Source organism: Gigantopelta aegis, chromosome 5 (assembly GCF_016097555.1).
Source record: "Gigantopelta aegis isolate Gae_Host chromosome 5, Gae_host_genome, whole genome shotgun sequence".
In the NCBI taxonomy this organism is placed as follows: Eukaryota; Metazoa; Mollusca; class Gastropoda; order Neomphalida; family Peltospiridae; genus Gigantopelta; species Gigantopelta aegis.
In genome coordinates this window covers 15,391,839-15,414,624 of record NC_054703.1, presented here as the reverse complement: position 1 = coordinate 15,414,624, position 22,786 = coordinate 15,391,839, and the positions used below count along the sequence as shown (strand labels likewise).

General features: G+C 38.5%; 1 protein-coding gene and 1 long non-coding RNA gene across 2 annotated transcripts in view; both read right to left on the bottom strand.

Moving 5' to 3' along the window:
• The window catches only part of LOC121373302 (multiple epidermal growth factor-like domains protein 11), a 239,264-nt gene that overhangs the window by 135,959 nt on the left and 80,519 nt on the right, over positions 1–22,786 (bottom strand). The gene's annotated exons all lie outside the window — the stretch shown is intronic.
• Positions 5,593–22,609, bottom strand: LOC121373305. The gene is made up of 6 exons (XR_005958060.1): positions 22,522–22,609; positions 17,469–17,525; positions 13,047–13,100; positions 10,883–10,936; positions 7,739–7,776; positions 5,593–5,840 (listed from the first exon to the last, which is right to left on the bottom strand). It is a non-coding gene; the product is annotated as an uncharacterized LOC121373305 (long non-coding RNA).

Below are 22,786 nucleotides of genomic sequence, written 5' to 3'. Positions count from 1 at the left end.
GTAATAACATATATGGAATAACTTTAGAATTAAAACCTACCCAACGGTGTAATTGTGCATTTCAACACGGATATTCTGTATGTCACTTAAATTATACACTGTGGCAGTTTTAATTATTTAAAACTATGGAGTCCTTCAAAATAAATTTCACCAAAGTCATAAAGACAGAAGGTAAGCTTTCCTAAATAAACAATTAAAATTTCAAAAATGAAGTTTCTTGAAAAATGTCAGCTAAAATATTCTTGCGTAAAATAACACCAATGACAAAGTGTAACACCAGTGGATATTCAAGACTGTCCTTATATGAGAGTAACTACCACTACTTGTTAGCAAACTAATGCAATTAATATTTTCTTAATTTTTTTTTTTTTTCAGCCGACAACTATTAAAGGCCTATTAGAATAATTGTATGTTTCTGTATATAAGATACGACCAGTCAGACAGTTTAAAAAATATACTAAATTAAGACATAGAATTTTAATTTTGTTTAAATATTAAATTAATGATTTATTCATTCATTCATTTATGTAGTTATTTTCGTGCTTATATTAAGGCTCAAAATCTATTTTACAGTATACTTGTATTCCCAATAATGAGTGAAAGGTTGTAATCCTACTTTTGCTTTTACGCAAGCGCTGCAAAACTCTACGCTAAATGTTCCAAATATTTTCAGAAAACGAGAACGCCTTATAAATACGTGATGACATTCTAATGTTTTCAGTACAAATACTATACAGGAAATGAAACAAATTATATCACTATTTCAGAAATAAATCATACGAACTGTCTGATCATATTAAAAAAGAGTTAACTCTTTCCTTTTAACTAAAAAGCTATTTTAATGCAGGATTTTCAATATTTTTAAAACTAAATTTTAAATAGCTTTTATTGGAAATGAAAACATACGTAATGTAAGTTTCCGATATTTGACTTCAAATTAGTACTACAGTTTCGGTATGAGTTTAACTTTTATTTATGATAAAGTTAACCTCTTAAACAGGAAACATTAGATCTAGTAGTTTCTAACTGCATTTAGCATTTGGAAAAAATAACATACCGCGCATACACGGTTCGACATTTTCAATTTTTAAAAACAACTACATGATAAAATATATATTTCTGAATGATGCACTCATTCGGAACACTTCGGTCGATATCGGACCGTTGTAATGTCTCATTCGGAATATCTCGGCCCGTCACGATTTCTCTGGTATCAGCCGAGATGTTCCGAGTCGTGATGTTCGTAGATTCTGTCGAGGAGTTCCGAATGAGTTTCCATGATAATTCGGAAGCACCCGAACCCGAACGGTAGAAGCAAAGAGTTTCAAATAAAAACGTCAGTTGATATTGTTACCATGCAAATAAACACAACAGTTCGCGATAGTTACTGCGCATATTTATTTGTGAGATAGTTTTTTTGTGTCCGATTTGTGAGATAGTGTTTTTTTTGGTAAAAATCACTGAGAGAAAAAAGAGCTAGAAGTTTCCCCAAAAAATAATTAAAGTTTATTGCAAAGCGATCGATTCGTAGATCACCTAAAACTTTCCAGGCGAGTGTGGAGGCGAGCGCGATCGATCGCTCGCCTTTCCTGGCGAAGACTACTGGTGCCAGATCCCCCCCCCCCCCAGTCCGCACTTTATCGCTGGTGCTAGGTCCCCTCAGTCCGTACTTTATCGCTGGTTCTAGGTCCCCCCAGTCCGCACTTTATCGCAGGTGCTACATCCCCCCCCCTCCGAGTCCGCACTTTATCGCTGGTGCTTGATCCCCTCAGTCCGCACTTTATTGCTGGTGCTAGATCCCCTCAGTCCGCATTTTATCGCTGGTGCTAGATCCCCCCAGTCCGCACTTTATCGCTGGTGCTAGATCCTGCCAGTCAGCACTTTATCGCTGGTGCTATATTCCCTCCCCCCCCCCAGTCCGCACTTTATCGCTGGTGCTAGGTCCCCCCAGTCCGCATTTTATCGCTGGTGCTAGATCCCCCCCCCCCCCAGTCCGCACTTTATCGCTGGTGCTAGGTGCCCCTAGTCCGCACTTTATCGCTGGTGCTAAACATCCACTCAGTCCGCACTTAATCGCTGATGCTAGATTCTCCCAGTTAGCACTTTATCGCAGGTGCTAGATTCACACCACCAGTCAGCAATTTATCACAGGTGCTAGACATCCCCCCCCCCCTCCCCGGCAGAACTTTATCGCTGGTGCTAGATTCACACCATGAGTCAGCAATTTATTGCTGGTGCTACATCCCCCCCCCCAATCAGCACTTTACTGTTGGATCCCCCGCCCCCAGTTGGCACTTTATCGCTGGTGCTAGATCACACCCACACCCCAGTCAGCACTTTATCGCTGGTGCTATACCCCCCCCCCCCCCAGTCAGCACTTTATCGGTGGTGATAGTTCCCCCAGTCAGCACTTTATTGCTGGTGATAGGTACCCCAGTCAGCACTTTATCGCTAGTGCTAGACCCCCCCCCCCCCCCACCAGTCAGCATTTTGTAGCTGCAACTAAATCCCCCAGTCAGCTCTTTATCACTGGTGCTAGATCCCTCCAGTCATCACTTTATTACTGATGCTAGAAATTGTTATTTATAGATGCAATGTCACCTGGATATGGGGAGTCCACGCAGTGCTGTTAGATCTACTGGTAGACCCACTAGTGCTAATTTTAATCAGACTGGTGCTAGATCACACACACACCCAACCCATCACTTTATCGCTTGTCCTAGATTACCCCCCCCCCCCCCCAGTCAACACTTCATCTCTGGTGCTAGGTCCCCCAGTCAGCACTTTATCGCCGGTCCTAGATTCCGCCCGGCAGCACTTTATTGCTGATACTAGATAGTCCCAGTCAGCACTTTATCGCTGGTGTTAGATCCTCCCCCCACCCAGTCAGCACTTTATTGCTGGTGCTAGATCCCCCCTCCCCAGTCAGCACTTTATCGCTGATGGTAGACCTCCTCCCAGTCAGCAATTTATCGCTGGTGCTAGATCCCCCCCCCCCCCCGACTCAGCGCTTTATCGCTGCTGCCACATCTTCCTAGTCAGCACTTTATCGCTGGTGCTAGATCCCCCCCCCCCACACCCCACCCACCACCCCCTCCAGTCAGCACTTTATCGCTGGTCGCAGATCTTCCCAGTCAGCACTTTATCGCTGGTGTCAGATCTTCCAAGTCAGCACTTTATCGCAGGTGCCACATCTTCCCAGTGAGCACTTTATCGCAGGTGCCACATCTTCCCAGTCAGCACTTTATTGCTGGTGTCAGATCTTCCCAGTCAGCACTTTATCGCTGGTGTTAGATCCTCCCCCCACCGAGTCAGCACTTTATTGCTGGTGCTAGATCCCCCCTCCCCAGTCAGCACTTTATCGCTGATGGTAGACCTCCTTCCAGTCAGCACTTTATCGCTGGTGCTAGATCCCCCCCCCCCCCGACTCAGCGCTTTATCGCTGCTGCAAGATCTTCCTAGTCAGCACTTTATCGCTGGTGCTAGATCCCCCCCCCCACACCCCACCCACCACCCCCTCCAGTCAGCACTTTATCGCTGGTCACAGATCTTCCCAGTCAGCACTTTATCGCTGGTGTCAGATCTTCCGAGTCAGCACTTTATCGCAGGTGCCACATCTTCCCAGTGAGCACTTTATCGCAGGTGCCACATCTTCCCAGTCAGCACTTTATTGCTGGTGTCAGATCTTCCCAGTCAGCACTTTATCACAGGTGCCACATCTTCACAGTCAGCACTTTATCGCAGGTGCCACATCTTCCCAGTCAGCACTTTATCGCTGGTGCTAGATCCCCACCCCCAGTCAGCACTTTACCGGGGGTGCTGGTGGACAACATATCGCTAATTACCCACATCCGTAAGCACTTTATCACTGGTGGCAGATCTTCCCAGTCAGCACTTAATCGCTGGTGGCATATCTCCCCAGCCAGCACTTTGTCACTGGTGGCAGATCTTCCCAGTCAGCACTTTATCGCTGGTGATAGATCCCCACCCACAGTCAGCACTTTATCGCTGGTGCTAGATCCTTTCAATCAGCACTTTATCACTGGTGCTACCCCCCCCCCCCCCCAGTCAACACTTTCTCGCTGGTGCTACACCCCCTCTCCACCCAGTCAGCACTTTATCGCTGGTGCTAGATACCCCCACCCCCATCCCACCCCCCAGTCAGCACTTTATCGCAGGTGCCACATCTTGCCAGTCAGCACTTTATCGCTGGTGTCAGATCTTCCCAATCAGCACTTTATCGCTGGTGTCAATCTTCCCAGTCAGCACTTTATCGCTGGTGGCAGATCTTCCGAGTCAGCACTTTGCCGCTGGTGGCAGATCTTCCCAGTCAGCACTTTATCGCTGGTGCTAGATCCCCACCCCCAGTCAGCACTTTATCGTTGGTGCTAGATCCTTCCAACAGCACATTATCACTGGTGCTACCCCGCCCCCCCCCCCCCCCTCCCTAGTCAACACTTTCTCGCTGGTGCTACACCCCCTCTCCACCCAGTCAGCACTTTATCGCTGGTGCTAGATCTCCCCCCCCCCCCCAGTCAGCACTTTATCGCAGGTGCCACATCTTCCCAGTCAGAACTTTATCGCTGGTGTCAGATCTACCCAGTCAGCACTTTATCGATGGTGTCAGATCTTCCCATTCAGCACTTTATCGCTGGTGTCAGATCTTCCGAGTCAGCACTTTATCGCAGGTACCACATCTTCCCAGTCAGCACTTTATCGCTGGTGTCAGATCTTCCCAGTCAGCATTTTATCGCTGGTGTCAGATCTTCCCAGTTAGCACTTTATCGCTGGTGCTAGATCCCCACCCCCAGTCAGCACTTTATCGGAGGTGCTGGTGGAGAAAATATCGCTAATTACCCACATCCGTAAGCACTTTATCGCTGGTGGCAGATCTTCCCAGTCAGCACTTTATCACTGGTGGCAGATCTTTCCAGTCAGTTCTTTGCCGCTGGTGCCACATCTTCCCAATCAGCACTTTATCGCTGGTGTCAGATCTTCCCAGTCAGCACTTTATCGCAGATGCCACATCTTCCCAGTCAGCACATTATCGCTGGTGTCAGATCTTCCCAGTCAGCACTTTATCGCTGGTGTCAGATCTTCCCACTCAGCACTTTATCGCTGGTGCTAGATCCCCACCCCCCAGTCAGCACTTTATCGGGGGTGCTGGTGGAGAAAATATTGCTAATTACCCACATCCGTAAGCACTTTATCACTTGTGGCAGATCTTCCCAGTCAGCACTTTATCGCTGGTGTCAGATCTTCCCAGTTAGCACTTTATCGCTTGTGCTAGATCCCCACCCCCAGTCAGCACTTTATCGGACGTGCTGATGGAGAAAATATCGCTAATTACGCACATCCGTAAGCCATACATTAACACTATGTGCTTAGTAGTTAGAACAAAATGTCCAATCAGTATTTACAGAAAGCAATTACGGAAGAGTAAAATTCACTTTGCTATTGGTTTCACAGGAATTAAAAAGCATTAGATACCGTAATATAGTCACTGCTAAAACAGACTGCAATCACATGTTCTCCAAGCGATTTAACCAGTGAAACTTTTCATCATAACATATATCTATTGGTAAAGGTCATTCCTTCTTTACACTTTATTTACACCTCTCCATTAAATTTCCATTACAGAACATCATCAAATAATGAATAAACTAACACGTGATTGACACATGAGGACAGTATCTCTTTTTCAATGTTTTTCCGAGGATTTGTGTCAGCGTCACTCCGGGGATTTATGATGCTGTCTTTCTGAGGACTTGTCTCTATGACTGTTTGAGGATTTATGACTCGGACTCTTTGAGGACCTCCGCCCTTTCATGGAAGATAACCTAGATATTCGTCGTTTGCGTATAGAAAAACAAAACAGATAGATAGATAGATAGATAGATAGATAGATAGATACACAGACAGACATGCACACAGAGATACACATATTTTAACAATTAAGATAATCATCATAATCTACTTTATGAAACAGTTTTAAATACAAATTATATTTTTGAGTGTAAGTACAATAATTTTATTTGAGAAGACATTAATCATCGGTTGCTGAATTTCAAAAAGTTGGTAACTCTGACAAGAAGTCTTAGAGGAAATCCGATATATGAGATCTTTTATATTTACTTTAACACAGACAGAATAGCACACACCAGTAAACCAACCGTCGGGTACTGGTTGGAACAATCAAAGAATGATCCACCGAGGAGGGGGGAGGCTTCGATCACGAGATCAAACAATCTAAGGCAAGTGCTCTACTGAATGAGTTGGAGACCATTTGTTATGAGTGGAGAAATAACACCATGATACTAAAAATGAAATTATTTGCTGATGATGATTAATGTACCATTCATAATAAAACCGAAAGTGCTTTTCTAGACCATACACAAAAATTTCAAATTCCACAATTAAATGCCTTCTTAATTCATTGCAATACTATTTTATACCAATATGCAAATCAATAAATACGAAAATGCCCCATAAAAGTATTAAAACATCACTCCCGTAGAAGACTGCCGGAAACGACCGAGTAAAATTAATGGTAAAAACATTTGTTTGAAAATAGCCTTGGCGTCATGAAGGGAACTTGCTTCACAGAAACCTACCACAAGATGACTTTCAGCGCATGCTAAAGTGGGACCGACAGCAACTGCCAGGCTCAGTTATCATGTGATTCTTCTTTCAATGATGAATTGTGTAGTGATCACGACTGGATTAATATTTGTGCAACACAACAAATAATGCCTTATCAGTTTGAACCTGGAACGTCTTCCGAAGATCCACCGGCCTGACAGATGACGATGAAAATTGTCGTGGGAGACAGCTTACCACTAAATGGCAAGTTTTATTCTTTTTTTATTCTTTAGGTTTTCGTGCGAATTGTTTTGCTACACTATATGTTCTAGTACGTGTGATGTAGTCGAAAAGACGATAAACAACACTTGAATTCTATGAGTCAAGTGGACCCGACATCGGTAATTAAAGAAATAAACAAAAACGACTTTTAGTCCATCCCGTCCTTCCATAAATATTTTTGTTTGTTGTTTTTTTTTTGTTTTTTTGTTTTTTTTTTTTTTGTTGTTTTTTTTTTTGTGAATAATTTCAGTTTGGCTTGACATAAGAAAAACAGTAAAACTTTTTCGAAAATAACAAAAATCAAAACAAAAAACAAAACAAACAAAAACAACAACAACAACAAAACAAAACAACAAACAAACTATTTTTGTGTGCAGTTGTGAAAACAATTGGCTCAGAAATAAATAACTTGTAGTAAATTGCATAGTCTGAAAAGAGGTGTTCTCTGTGGGAAGGTATACAGCCCTGTCCGGTGTATCGGCGCTTCCAGTGATTCGGCGCACTTGGTATTTTCCTTAAGTACGTTTAGGATGTTGTCATGTTGTCTGTGTTTTTAACGAATTAAAGCTCAATTCCTGTTTCAATGGTTAATTAAGTATCAACATATGTATTGTTAGGGTGCAATTAAAAAATATTAGAATTATCAATAATTATATCATCATTTCAAAATAAATCATTCACCTGCGTTCGTGAATATAAACACGAAGTAGGTCAGCCTTATTGATATTAAGAATGTTAAAGCCAGTCTAAAAACACCTTTCCCGCATTTTAAAAATTATAGTAGGCCTAAACGGTATAATTATTTGTGTCAGTTATTTTTATTTGAACTGAAAAGGTAAACACAGACATACGCAAACAAAACAAAGTTTTGCACCTTAATTGAGAGTAATTCCACTTCACAATTGTCACAATCTATCCCAGAAAACAAATCCATGTAGATATCTTAGCCATGCATGACAATGAACATGTATGCAAATGCAGTACTGTACCACTCAAGAAAACGATTCCGAAACTGATCATGAGATGGGTCATGTGCGATTGTTCATTTTCATAGCAATATTTTTAACAAGACAAAACAAAAAAGTGCTAAATAATCCTGGAATAATAGTGTAGCGTTTATGGACTGCAAAGTGCATTTGACTTGTCTGGTATCTTGAATCCCACAAATTGCTTACTATCGTGCAATGTGGGTTCAGATCTAGACGAAGCACGGTTGCTCATCTTGTTAGATTTGAAACGTTTTGTAGGGAAGCTTTCATCCATAATCAGCACTTGGTTTGATTGTGTTTTGATTTGGAGAAAACTTACAATACGACGTCGAAGTGGGATTTTAAATGACCTCCATGACATGGGCCTTAGAGGTCGACTTCCTGTTTTTAAAAGATAGATCTTTCAAAGTCTGGGTAGGGTCGACTTTGTTCAATATTCACCCACAAGAGATGGGTGTACCTCAATGTAGTAACCTCTCTGTAATTTTATTTTCTGTGAAAATTAACAGCATCACACAGTGTTTAAAAACCTGGTGTGGATTGCTCATTATATATCAATTATTTTCATATTTGCTATAGCTCGTTGAAAGTCAGTTGCAGCCTTGTTTAAATAACTTCATGAATGGGTAAGTGACAATGGCTTTAGATTCTCAAAGGTAAAAACGGTTTATGTACATATCTGCCAAACAAGAGGTCTCCACTTAGATCCACAGTTGTTTTTAAACAAAAATCTGATTCCAGTTGTGGAGGAGACCAAATTGCTAAGGGTTTTATTTGATAGGAAGCTATCTTTTGTTCCCCATGTTAAATATGTTAAAAAGAAGGCCTTAAAAGCTCTCAGTATTTTAAAAGATAATACAGTATAGATCTCCTGTTAGGTCAAAACTTGATTATGGATGCATTGTATATGGGTTGGCATGCAAGTCTTAGATCCTATACACAACCAGTGACTTAGTCTTCGTATTAGTGCATTTAGAACATCTCCTGTAGAGAACTCGTACGGTGTTGCACTCAAAACTTGTTTGGGTGCTAGGCGTGCAAAGCTTTCTCTGCAGTAGGCCACCAAGATTAACTCATTACCAAAATATCCTACACATAATGCAATGTTTGATAACAAATATGTGAAGTTGTTTGATGCAAGGCCAAATGCTATTTGTACATTTAGTCTTTGCATTCAGCGTTTATTATTATTATTATTAATTTTTTTTTTTTTTGTTTTTTTGTTTTTTTATTATTTTTTGTTTTTTTTAATTTCCAACATTGGTTTTACTGATACTTTGGACACTGTTTCATAGTTTGTTTTACCACCTTGGTGTATTACACCACCTAAAATTGTTTTTGATCTTGCACATCTGAACAAAGATGATGTTGTGTACAGTGTTTGATGGAAATTCAAGACGGGTACCATGATTACATTCCTGTTTATACAGACGGATCACGGGAAGGGAATTCTGTGGCTTCTGTTACAGTTTTTCCTACACACACAATTATTTCTCTTTTTATCCATTGCCAATAAGACATTGTATTTTGTTGGGCTCCCAGCCATGTTGCCATCAGGTGTAATAAAAAGGCAGGTTCTGCTGCCCCGTCTGCAAACAAGCTTAATGTGTGAAGCCAGTCTTGCGAGAATGGCAGTTCTATATGCAGTACTGGAAGGATGAAATAGTCTTGTGTCGTGCTCGCATTGGTTATACCTACTTGACCCATTCATTTATCTTGAAAATAGATCCTCCACCTCAGTGTGAGCACTCTCAGTGTTTATCTGATGGTATGCTACGTTTTGGTGGAGTGCCATCATCTCAAAGAAACTAGAAAGCTATTTTTGGTCAAAGAAATATGATGGAATCCCTTTTATTACAATTTGTACATGATACTAACATTTATTCTAAATTTTAATTTTATCTATCTGTGATATTTGTACTTTTACACACTTCTTTACACTGTGTTTTTTATTTAACTTGAATTTTTATCTTGATGTTAATCACTTACTGTTTGCATTTACCATAGTTTGACACCCATTAGCCGCCGTTTTTGATAATTTAAATTAGAAGTACTTACATTTTATTATTTAGAATATTCATTTTCGTACACTTGAAGTGGTTCTGGTCATCCACGTTTTGCTAATACCCCAAAATGTATTTTTCATAATTTCAATGTTTACTGGTATGTGCCATCCTGTCTGTGTGTAAAAGATCCCATGTACCAAGTTTTATCTAAGACTAACTATTTGACTTCCACTAGCCAATTATTAATAAACTGCACGTTGTGGACCCAGTGCTTGACTCCCCTTGATGTTTTTGATGAATGCCCAGACGATCCCGGCTGATGTCCACCTCTGCCGCCTGTCGCTGCCGTGCCACAAACTTACAAACTATGGAATCAGATTGCATCATAAATGTTGGTGCCAAACATTGTACTAAAAAGTGAATTATTGACGGAATATATTACAATTTCTATATAACAAGTAATTTCTAACTTGTGAAAAACATGGGTGAGGGGTCAATAAACTTGATTAAAAAACCCAAACATAATAATAACAACAACAATAATAATAATAATAATAATAATAATAATAATAACAGAAGCATCAATAGTAGTTGTAGTAGTAATAGTTGTAGTAATTACTGGTACTAATACTTGTGGCATTAGCGGTAGTAGCAGTAGCCACAGCAGCAGCAGCAGCAGCAGCAGCAGCAGCAGCAGCAGCAGCAGCAGCAGTAGTAGTAGTAGTTGTAGTAGTAGTACAAGCGATATTCACAGTAGTACGAGTAGACGTCATAGTGATAGTAACAGTAGTAGTAGTAGTAGTAGTAGTAGTAGTAGTAGTAGTAGTAGTAGTAGGAGAAGTAATGGTAATAGTTGCTGTTGTTGTACTGTGACAAAAGCAGTAGCATCAATATTATCAAATGCTGTCATATATGCTATCCTGCTATGCATATAAAAGATCCCTTGATCCCTTGAGTGCTATTAATAATATCTTCAAAGCGAATTTTTCTCACTAGGTCTAATTAATCACTTATTGCACGTACCTGGAGTGTGATCCGGAATCCGTGTACTCTATGCTATGATCCAGGGCGTCAGACCTAAATATGAAGCGAATTAGTTTCATATGTATCGAAGAGCCACTAATAAAAACAAAAACAAAACAATATCATTAAAATATTTCATAAGTAGAAGAAGAAGAAGAGAAGAAGTAGTAGTAGTAGTAGTAGTAGTAGTAGTAGTAGTAGTAGTAGTAGTAGTAGTAGTAGTAGTAGTAGTAGTAGTAGTAGTAGTAGTAGTAGTAGTAGTATGAATGCTATCAATAATATCCTCAGGGTGTAAGGCCTAAACATGAAGAGAATTAGTTGCAGATGTATCGAAGAGCCAAAAACAAAAACAAAACAATAACATTTAAATATTTAAAATAGTGTGTTAGATAGCTTTATTTGATGTTCACTTGGCAATGTATGTACATATTTCTAGAAAGACGTTTGCAAAATAGCACTTTTCTGGCTTTTAGTTTTAAATTATTTTTTCCATAAATTAAATTTGTTGCATTTGTGAAATCAAATATTTTTTGCCCATGTAAAATACTCTCTTCTAATCCTTCGTTGTTTCTCCAAATAGAACAATTTTGCTCATAATGTATTATGCATGTTTTATCGTCATTTCTTACCAACTATCCCAACAATACCATATCATCTGCATAAAACATATGTACAACACAATTAATTAAGGACCAGTTAATAGTTTCTTCTTGGTTTTTTTTTTAATATTAAAAGAAACCACACAAAAACCCCAACACCCCTCCCTCCTACAACAACAAACAAAGAAACCTACAACCCCCCCCCCCCCAAAAAAAAACAACAACAAAAAAAACAACAACCCTGGAATAAACCCCCCAAGAAAACCCCAACAACAAACAAACAAACAACAAAAACCAACAACAACAACAAACAAACCCCAAAACAAAGCAAAATGACTTTTTTCTTTGTAAGAATTTAGAGGGAATAAGATGACACATTTTGTTACGAAGAAGCACCGGGCATGAGAATGCATAATTTGGTTTTAATAAATGCATGGAAATCCCATTGTGCAAGAATTTAACATACATCACAAATCATATTTTATTGAAACAATATTTGGAAGTCATTTATGATCACAACTTGCTAAATTAATATAACACTAGCAAAGAACTACCATAAGTGTACCGACCCTTAAAGCGACGTACCCAAGTTTCAAAACACTAACACTAGAGCCATTTTCTAATAATTGAAATCAGACATCAAGAAATGTAGATTTTATTGTTTATATGATCGATTTCTGCAGAAACTATTTCTGGTGTTTTTAATACGACGAATTGAATTTTTCATATTGTACTTCTGGGAAGTACTGGTTAGAGAGTCGAGCTCTAGTCTATTTGTAAGGGTATTTCCCCAATGTGAACGTCACAGACTGTTATTTGACTCTGTTGTAACTTTATCTGGATGTGTTCCTGAGAGGATATACATCTAAAACACGTACTGGATGTGGTCATGAGAGGGCACACAGCTATAATACGTATTGGATGTGTTCATGAGAGGGCAGACATCTATCGTATATACTGGATGTGTCCATGAGAGGACATACATCCATATCACATACTGAATGTGTTCATGAGAGGGCACACATGACATCTATTACACGAACTGGATGTGTTTATGAGAGGGTATTCATCTACCACACATACTGGATTTGTTCATGAGAGGGCATACATCTATCACATATAGAAGGCGTCGAAAGATGCCAGTGACCTGAGGAACCAGTTATATCAGTAAAGTAGTAGTGGTGGTAGTAGTAGTAGTGGTGGTAGTGGTGGTAGTAGTAGTAGTAGTAGTAGTAGTAGTAGTAGTAGTAGTAGTAGTAGTTGTAGTAGTAGTAGTTGTAGTAGTAGTAGTACAAGCGATATTCACAGTAGTACGAGTAGACGTCATAGTGATAGTAACAGTAGTAGTAGTAGTAGTAGTAGTAGTAGTAGTAGTAGGAGAAGTAGTGGTAGTAGTTGCTGTTGTTGTACTGTGACAAAAGCAGTAGCATCAACAGTATCAAATGCTGTCATATATGCTATCCTGCTATGCATATAAAAGATCCCTTGATCCCTTGAGTGCTATTAATAATATCTTCAAAGCGAATTTTTCTCACTAGGTCTGATTAATCACTTATTGCACGTACTTGGAGTGTGGTCCGGACTTCGTGTCCTCTGTGCTGTGACCCAGGGTGTCAGGCCTAAACATGAAGAGAATTAGTTGCAGATGTATCGAAGAGCCAAAAACAAAAACAAAACAATAACATTTAAATATTTAAAATAGTGTGTTAGATAGCTTTATTTGATGTTCACTTGGCAATGTATGTTACATATTTCTAGAAAGACGTTTGCAAAATAGCACTTTTCTGGCTTTTAGTTTTAAATTATTTTTTCCATAAATTAAATTTGTTGCATTTGTGAAATCAAATATTTTTTGCCCATGTAAAATACTCTCTTCTAATCCTTCGTTGTTTCTCCAAATATAACAATTTTGCTCATAATGTATTATGCATGTTTTATCGTCATTTCTTACCAACTATCCCAACAATACCATATCATCTGCATAAAACATATGTACAACAATTAATTAAGGACCAGTTAATAGTTTCTTGGGTTTTTTTTTTAATATTAAAAGAAACCACACACAAACCCCAACACCCCTCCACCCCTACAACAACAAACAAAGAAACCTACACCCCCCCAAACCCCCCCCCCCAAAAAAAAACAACAACAATCAAACAAAAAACCCACAAAAAAACAACAACAACAAAGAACAACAAAAAAAACAAAACACAAAAAAAACAACAACAACACCAAAGAAACCCCAAAAGAAAACAAAATGACTTGTTTCTCTGCAAGAATTTAGAGGGAATAAGATGACACATTTTGTTACGAAGAAGCACCGGGCATGAGAATGCATAATTTGGTTTTAATAAATGCATGAAAATCCCATTGTGCAAGAATTTAGCATACATCACAAATCATATTTTATTGAAACAATATTTGGAAGTCATTTATAATCACAACTTGCTAAATTAATATAAAACTAGCAAAGAACTACCATAAGTGTACCGACCCTTAAAGCGACGTACCCAAGTTTCAAAACACTATAGCGTATTTTGCAATATTAGAGACATTAAAAAAAATTGAAATCAGCCATCATTAAATATGGATTTTATTGTTTATATGATCTATTTCTGCACAAACTATTTCTGGTCTTTCTGGTGTTGTTTTCATACGACGAAATGTGATCAAATATTTGACATCCGTTTGTGAACTATTTTTGTGAAGTCTTTTTTTCCATATTCACAAGAAAACCGACCACCATTTTAACATTGTAAAATACTTTGTTGTTATGGGTCTGCAAGCAAATTAAATGTTCGGAAGTGGAGAGCTTATTAATAACACTTGCTGGTTGCTTACTGGGTTTGACAAAATAAATAATTTTAACAGAAAGTTCTAAATACTGAATAATTTAACATGGAAGAAACCTTAAAAAGTGGTATATACTTTGTGTTGCCTAAAACGTAAAGTCTGTGTTCTAATAATCAAACACTGTCATTGATGCACACATGCACAGTGAAGGGAATATAATATAAGTATACGATGACGACTGCCATAAAGGATATAACTGTCAGCCAGTCAACCCAGCTGCACTGTCAGAATATTATGCTGTGAAGGTGTAGACAGTGGCAGCAAATATGTTTGGTGATGAGGTAGTGCTTACCCGAGATATATTTGTTAAAAAATAGAAGAAAATGTGATTTGAGTACAGGGAATTGGACTCCTGAACCACACTGCGTCATTCTCTGCACACACGCCTGCATCCCTACTACACGCAATAACCGTTAGACACATCGTCCTAGTTCACCTGGAGATGTTCATGAGAAGACATCTATCACACATACTGGATGTGTTCATGAGGGCATACATCTATCACACGTACTGGACGTGTTCATGAAAGGGTATACATCTATCATACATACTGGATGTGTTCATGAGAGGGCACATATTTATCACACATACTGGATGTGTTCATGAGAGGGCATACATATATTACACATAGTGGACGTGTTCCTGAGAGGGCATACATCTATAAGATGTACTGAATGTGTTCATTAGAGGACATACATGTATCACACGTATTGGATGTGGTTATGAGAGGGCACACATTTATTACATGTACAGAATGTATCCATGAGAGCACACATCTATCACACACACTGGATGTGTTCATGAGAGGACATATATCTATCACACGTACTGAATGTGTTCATAAGAAGGCATACATCTATCACACATACTGGATGTGTTCATGAGAGGACATACATCTATCACACGTACTGGATGTGTTCATGAAAGGGTATATATCTATGACACATAGTGGATGTGATCCTGAGAGGATATACATCTATTACACGTAATGGATGTGTTTAGAAGAGGGCACACGTCTATAATACGTATTGGCTGTGTTCATGAGAGGGCACACATCTATCACACGTACTGGATGTGTTCATGAGAAGGCATAAATCTATCACACGTACTGGATGTGTTCATGAGAGGACATACATCTATCACACGTACTGGATGTGTTCATAAGAAGGCATACATCTATCACAACATACTGGATGTGTTCATGAGAGGACATACATCTATCACACGTACTGGATGTGTTCATGAAAGGGTATATATCTATGACACATAGTGGATGTGATCCTGAGAGGATATACATCTATTACTCGTAATGGATGTGTTTAGAAGAGGGCACACATCTATAATACGTATTGGCTGTGTTCATGAGAGAGCACGCATCTATCGTACATACTGGATGTGTTCATGCGAGGACATACATCTATTACACATACTGGATGTGTTCATGAGAGGGTATACATGTATCACACGTACTGGATGTGTTCATGAGAGGGCACACATCTATCACACGTACTGGGTGTGTTCATGAGAAGGCATACATCTATCACACGTACTGGATGTGTTCATGAGAGGGCATACATCTATCACGTGTACTGGATGTGTTCATGAGAGGACACACATCTACAACACATACTGGATTTGTTCATGAAAGAGCATACATCTACCACACGTACTGGATGTGTTCATGAGAGGACATACATCTATCACACGTACTGGATGTGTTCATGAAAGGGTATATATCTATGACACATAGTGGATGTGATCCTGAGAGGATATACATATATTACACGTAATGGATGTGTTTAGAAGAGGGCACACATCTATAATACGTATTGGCTGTGTTCATGAGAGAGCACGCATCTATCGTACATACTGGATGTGTTCATGCGAGGACATACATCTATTACACATACTGGATGTGTTCATGAGAGGGTATACATGTATCACACGTACTGGATGTGTTCATGAGAGGGCACACATCTATCACACGTACTGGGTGTGTTCATGAGAAGGCATACATCTATCACACGTACTGGATGTGTTCATGAGAGGGCATACATCTATCACGTGTACTGGATGTGTTCATGAGAGGACACACATCTACAACACATACTGGATTTGTTCATGAAAGAGCATACATCTACCACACGTACTGGATTTGTTCATGAGCGGGCATACATCTCTCACACGTACCGGATGTGTTCAAGAGAGGGCATATATCTATCACATATAGAAGGCGTCGAAAGATGCCAGTGACCTGAGGAACCAGTTATATATTTATATTTCAATATGACTTAAACATGTGTATAATGTTCATTGCAATATTTCATAGAATCCTGATCCAGGTTTGGGTGTTTGATGAATAGTCTATCAACAGAGGAAACTTCATTAGCTTTTGTCACAATATAAATCTATGGACTTGAGAGGCGAAACAGGAGGGTGTGTGTGCGTGGTATAGAGCTCAGTACTAGAAGTATAGTTGTAGTAGTAGTAACAATAGTAGTCGTAGTGTTGGTAGTGGTAGTAGTAGTAATAGTAGCAGTAGCACTATCAGTAAAGCAGTAGTGGTGGTAGTAGTAGTAGTAGTGGTAGTAGTATCAGTGGTGGTAGTAGAAGTAGTAGTATTAGTGGTAGTAGTAGTAGTAGTACTAGTGGTAGTAGTGGTAGTAGTAGTAGCAGTAGTAGCAGTAGTGGGAGTAGTAGGAGTAGAAGTGGTCATAGTAGTAATAGTGGTAGTAATATTTGTAGTAGCAGTTCAGTATTAGACATCAGTAATAGTGGTAGTAGTAATAATAGTGGCGATAGTAGTAGTAGTAGTAGTGGTGGTGGTTGTAGTAGTAGTAGTGATGGTGGTAATAGTAGCAGTGATGGTAGTAACTAGTAGTAGTAATAGTGGTAGTTGTGGTACCGTGATGGTTGTGGTGGTAGTGGAAGTAGTGGTGTTATTATTAGTAGTAGTGGTGGTAGTAGTAAATAGTAGCGTCAGATGGTGATACTGGTGGTAGTTGTGTCGATAATAGTAGTAGTGGTAGTAGTGATGGTAGTAGGTGTAGTGATAGTAGTAATAATGGTGATGATACTGGTAGCTGTTGTGCTGTGCTGGTTGTGGAGGTGGTAATAGCAACAGCATTATTTACCTTGCATCATCAAACTGTATATTGGTCTGCCCGACTGTAGGTTGTTGTCGACGTCTTCTGTAAGAATGCAGATATTAAACTATTACTGACTTGGAACAGTCCTGATTTTCGTTTAGAAAACAGGGCCCGATTGTTCAAAGTCTGGGTTAACTTAATCACTGATTAACACTAACTGTGAGTTTAATTCCTTAACCCAGGGTTGGCTAATCACTGATTAAGAAAACGTTGCTGAAACATACTTTTAACTCTGGGTTAGCAAACTCAGGGTTAGTTTTCATTAACCCAGGGTTAGTTTTCAATTAATCAGTGTAAAGTAAATGTACTTCCTGTTGTCAACATTAAATTTGCCTGTCCGTACTGCTAGTGGTTCTGTAATTTTCAAAAATGAACAGCAATAAACAGAAAAGGTGACAAATACGATTTACTGATAATGTTAGATAATTGTAGATTATGATGCGTAAACTATTGAGACAATTAATGAAAACAATAAGACAAAAACTAGCGGGAGAAGGCAGTTGGCTGAGTTGCAAAAACATGCCAGAGTATATTACTAAGGTTGATGACAGGACATTGTGGCATCGTCGTTTTGGTTTCGTACACAATAAATAAATCACATGTTACTGTAATACTTTATATGTCATATTTAACAACTTGTATAGTTTTTAGCTTTCATCTTTTTAGCTTTTCTATACATTATGAAAAATGTAAATATACTAAGTGTCCATGTCTGATCATTGTGGAACAGCCAATTGTTTTGACAGGGGGTGAAGATTACCTAGAAAGCTATGTCCCATCGTTCACACGTGTTTTAATTCCAATGACGTCAGTATTCGAATGACACCACTTTACATGTTCCTACGATAATAATAAACTAATCAAGATATTTCCATTTTTAAAAGGCTCAAAATCTTTCAGTGTAAACTTGCTTTTTGTATGTGTGTTTAATAGTTATGAATACATATGGCTGTAATTAAAAAGCTGCAATAATTTTGGAAATTATACCGTTTGGTAAAAATGGACCTAAAGTGAAATGTTTAATATTGTGTGTAAAAACGAGAGAGAGAGAGAGAGAGAGAGAGAGAGAGAGAGAGAGAGAGAGAGAGAGAGAGAGAGAGAGAGAGAGAGAGAGAGAGAGAGAGAGAGAAAGGCTGACCTTGAACTAGGAATGTCTGACGTTTCGCCCCCAAATTAGTTTGCCCATACCAGTTCGACCCCACCATATTACCAGTTAGCCCAACAAAAAAGAAGAAGTTCTGTTCGCCTCCACTTGGGGTTTCGCGTTTGGGGTTTGATGTATCTGTTCTTGAACGACGATAATAAGAAATAAACATGAACCAGACTACATGTATTACATAAATAGGTAAATAAGTTATATGGTCACTGACAGCCATATTGTTTAATGTCACTTGGAAGGAAATTCAAATTCACGTAGAAAAAAAAAAAAAATATATATTTTGGTCCTTACTTTAAATAAAACAATATTCATATATTAGTACATGTATATATGTAATGCAGATTTTAATAAGCTGGGGTAAGAGATTGCCCATTACGGCCGTGACACGACAGGTGCTACTAAGTCAAAAGCCCTTCGATCTACACCGACCAAACTGCCGAGCCGGTTACTGTAAATTAATCATTGCATGCATTTCCTGATGACGTTTATTTTGTTGATGCTTAATTACTAAATACCGCAAATGACTCCATTCGTTAATCTCACTAGTAAGTAAAAGGCATAGAAATACAAATAAATTTTGCACTAATAATTCTAAAATTGTTACTTGATCACGAAGAGTACCTTTTCGTGACCCATAGCTAAATGGCCGATTATAAGCTTTGATTTTTACGTCTATCAAATAGTTACTCATTCGTGTACTTTTCTAGAAGTCCTGCACCCTTTCTCATGATGAATAAATTCAACATATAAAGATGTCTAAGTTATAAAATAATATTGGGTTATTTTGTTGTTATCTTTAAATGAAAAATTTATCAAGTCTCCCTCTTGTTAAAAAACTTCGCCCTCTCAAAATTTGTGAGAGAAGTGACTTCGATCTATTTGGACCTCGCGTGAGGCCTACATAAGTCTTAGCATCAAAGCAGCAATCTAATTTGTTTTAGTTTCAGTTTAACTAGATCCCTTGTGGGTTTAATTTAATTTAAATTTAATTTTAATATTTAACAGACTAGATCGGATCCCCTTTCTTGATCCTCTTGGTAAAACGAACAAACAACTTTCACTAAAATCATCTTTATTTAATATTTGACATATTAACGGGGGAGGGGAATGGGGCGAACTGGTGGAAATACTTTTATTGTTGTTCAAAATGGCGCGATTTGTGAAAAAGCTGCTTCTGCTTCATAGTTCACTTCTCGCTATGCTGTTCGTACGGAGGCGGCGTCGTCGACAACAGTCCAAAAGGAACGTGTGGGTGCGGCTACACATTTTAGTGAGAAAAACTCTTAATACCTGGGTTAAAACACCATGAAATCCCAGTGTATACTAACTGTTTTAGAATGCCACCTGACATATGTTAATGCTTAGCAAATTCTATCTCCCCAATAATATAGAAGTCTGACACAAACTACAGAGCAGCTATTACCACAGGAGAACGACTTGCTGTGACCCTTCGGTTTTTGGCTACAGGTGAGTGCTGTGTATTGTGAAGGGACGATTTAACAGGGTTTTCAGAGGATTGTGTTCGAAGATGACGGTTGACATGAGTGAATAATGTCGGCCCTACATAATATATCCGTGGTCAGAAAATGTGATAGATATACTAAATAATAATTACTACTTATTTTCAACGTTTTCCGTACTCCAAATAGTTTTCAGCTGTTGCTGTTTACTGTCGATCGCAAGAGCCCCAGTATAAAGGTATAACATGCCTCCCCTTCCGCTATGCTTAACTAATTGTATATGTTGACTGACTACTAATTATTGTATATGCACATGATTTATGCACATGGTGTTATGTTTATAACATGTATTAATGATTCATTATGTAAATCAGTAGGGTAAAACTATCTGACCACTGGTCATATCATTAGGCTAAGAGGGATAACTCTTACGCACTGGAATCAAGAATTACATTTGTTGCAAAAATATATCTTGACCTAAAGTACAATTCTCGGGTTATGATCGAACAAATCTCAAATATCCAATGGTCAAAGCTCCATGTACCCATGGATGCGAGGGACAAAAACTTAGCACAACTCTTATGTCTGCCAATATTTTCATGTGGTGCGCTGCACACCTCTTTCCCCATCTCAGACAATCGCGGTGTGTTGTATCATACAGCTGAGGCTTCTGCCTCCACAGTTCAATTATTTCGCTCTCTATTTCGGATTTGAACCAGGCCACCATCATGACTGATATCACATGATCAGACGATGTGCAGTGATTGGTGAGCATAGCGCTGACGATCAGATCAGAGTGAAATGCAGCGCAGACCAAGAATACAGCCGACAATCAAGTCTTTTCTCAGTGCACACTGGACCAACTGCCCAACGCCTAATTCAGTATTTCAATACGCCCAAAACAAGTTATTAGTGACGACAATTTAGTCTGCTGCTAGTGCACACCAACCTGACAAGACGATCGAGTTAACGTTATCGCCGAAGCATTAGAGCACCCTATTACGGACTGGAATATTCCTGCTTTTGTGTTGGAACACATATCAATACCCTATTACTGACTTGGAATATTTCTGGTGCTATGTTAGAACACCCTATTACTGATTTTGAATATTCCTGTTTTTCTGTTGGAACGCAGATCAATAACCTATTACTGATTTGGAATATTCCAGGGTTTTTTGTTAGAACACAGATCAATACCCTATTACTGACTTAATCAGGTTAATTTCAATGCCAATATGTGCTAATATATATAGCATGCAAACTAACTTTGAGAACAATTTGTTAGGAGAAATAATAATCAGGTGCATCAATAATTTTTCCGATTTTAATATTTTGAAACTTACTTTTTTTGTTAATTTCAAATCTTCGACCATTTAAAACCCCGATTATATTAACATGATAAACAGATATTACACATATATTGTAGTGCTAAAAATAAATTGCATGACGACAATTGTGATGGTCATGCTAATTAACACTACAACGTCTTTATTGCTTTAAAGGGACATTCCTAAGTTTGCTGCAACTTTTTATATGTTGTCGACTAACAGAGCCTTTTTAACGATTGTAATTACATATCAAATATATTTTTTCTGCATAGCATATTAGTGGCTGTATATTAAACGTATTTCTGATCGTTCTAATAGTTTTACTAGTTTAAATTTCATTTTATTTCCTAAAAGTTTTGTCTTATAAATATTAAGACGACCAGAAACACATTGAATATACAGATACTGATTGTCTAAACAAACAAAAAAAGATTTAATATGTAAGTTTAATCGTAGAAATATTTTATTAGTCGGAAACATCTTACAATGCAACAAACTCAGGAATGTCCCTTTAAGTTTTACAACTTACAAGCTTTATAATAAAAACAACATACATGAATATGATATAGATTAAATACATCTTTACAATATTGAACAATCGTTGGAAGCTCTTTAGCACTATCCAAAAATACATTCATGCAGCAAAAACATTTTATATGGATAAAATAAACCTAATAAATCTTATGCATACACAGGAATTAATTACATGGATAACAATAAAGGACAGATTAAATATAAACACCCAGTTACGTATGGAAACTAAAGACACATATACTTATATGAACAAATACTTATATGAAGAAACAATTTAGTTTTGATATGGGCTACATTTTACGTAATTGACGGGACTATTCACCCGTCGCTGGTTTGTGATATTATGGAACACAGGTACCACCACCATCAATATTTCACATAGTACGTTACAAATAAATTTCGTTCCTGTATTGGAAATTTAATTATTTAATTATTTACTTGCCAACGGGCAAGCTAGATCGTGCACATTACTTGCCCCAACATCATATTCCACTTGCCCCGGGGCTCTGGGAACGAGATTGTTTGCCAGTATTCAGTGATGAGTTGATTATACTTACTTCCACCATATGATGATGATGATGATGATGATCAACAGGAGCAAGATAGCCAACACGATTGAAACGATCAATACCCAATCAGGATCCACTACAAAATAACAGTTCACATTAGTGTCTCCAAGAGTACTCGAGTACTCGGACACGAGCCGGTCTAAAAATACTCGAGTCCATTCACAGTACTCAAGTACCCGACCCCAGTACCCGTGCAAGGAAGAACACTCTCATTTAATTAAATTTATTTTATGTCATTTTGCCATATGCCAGT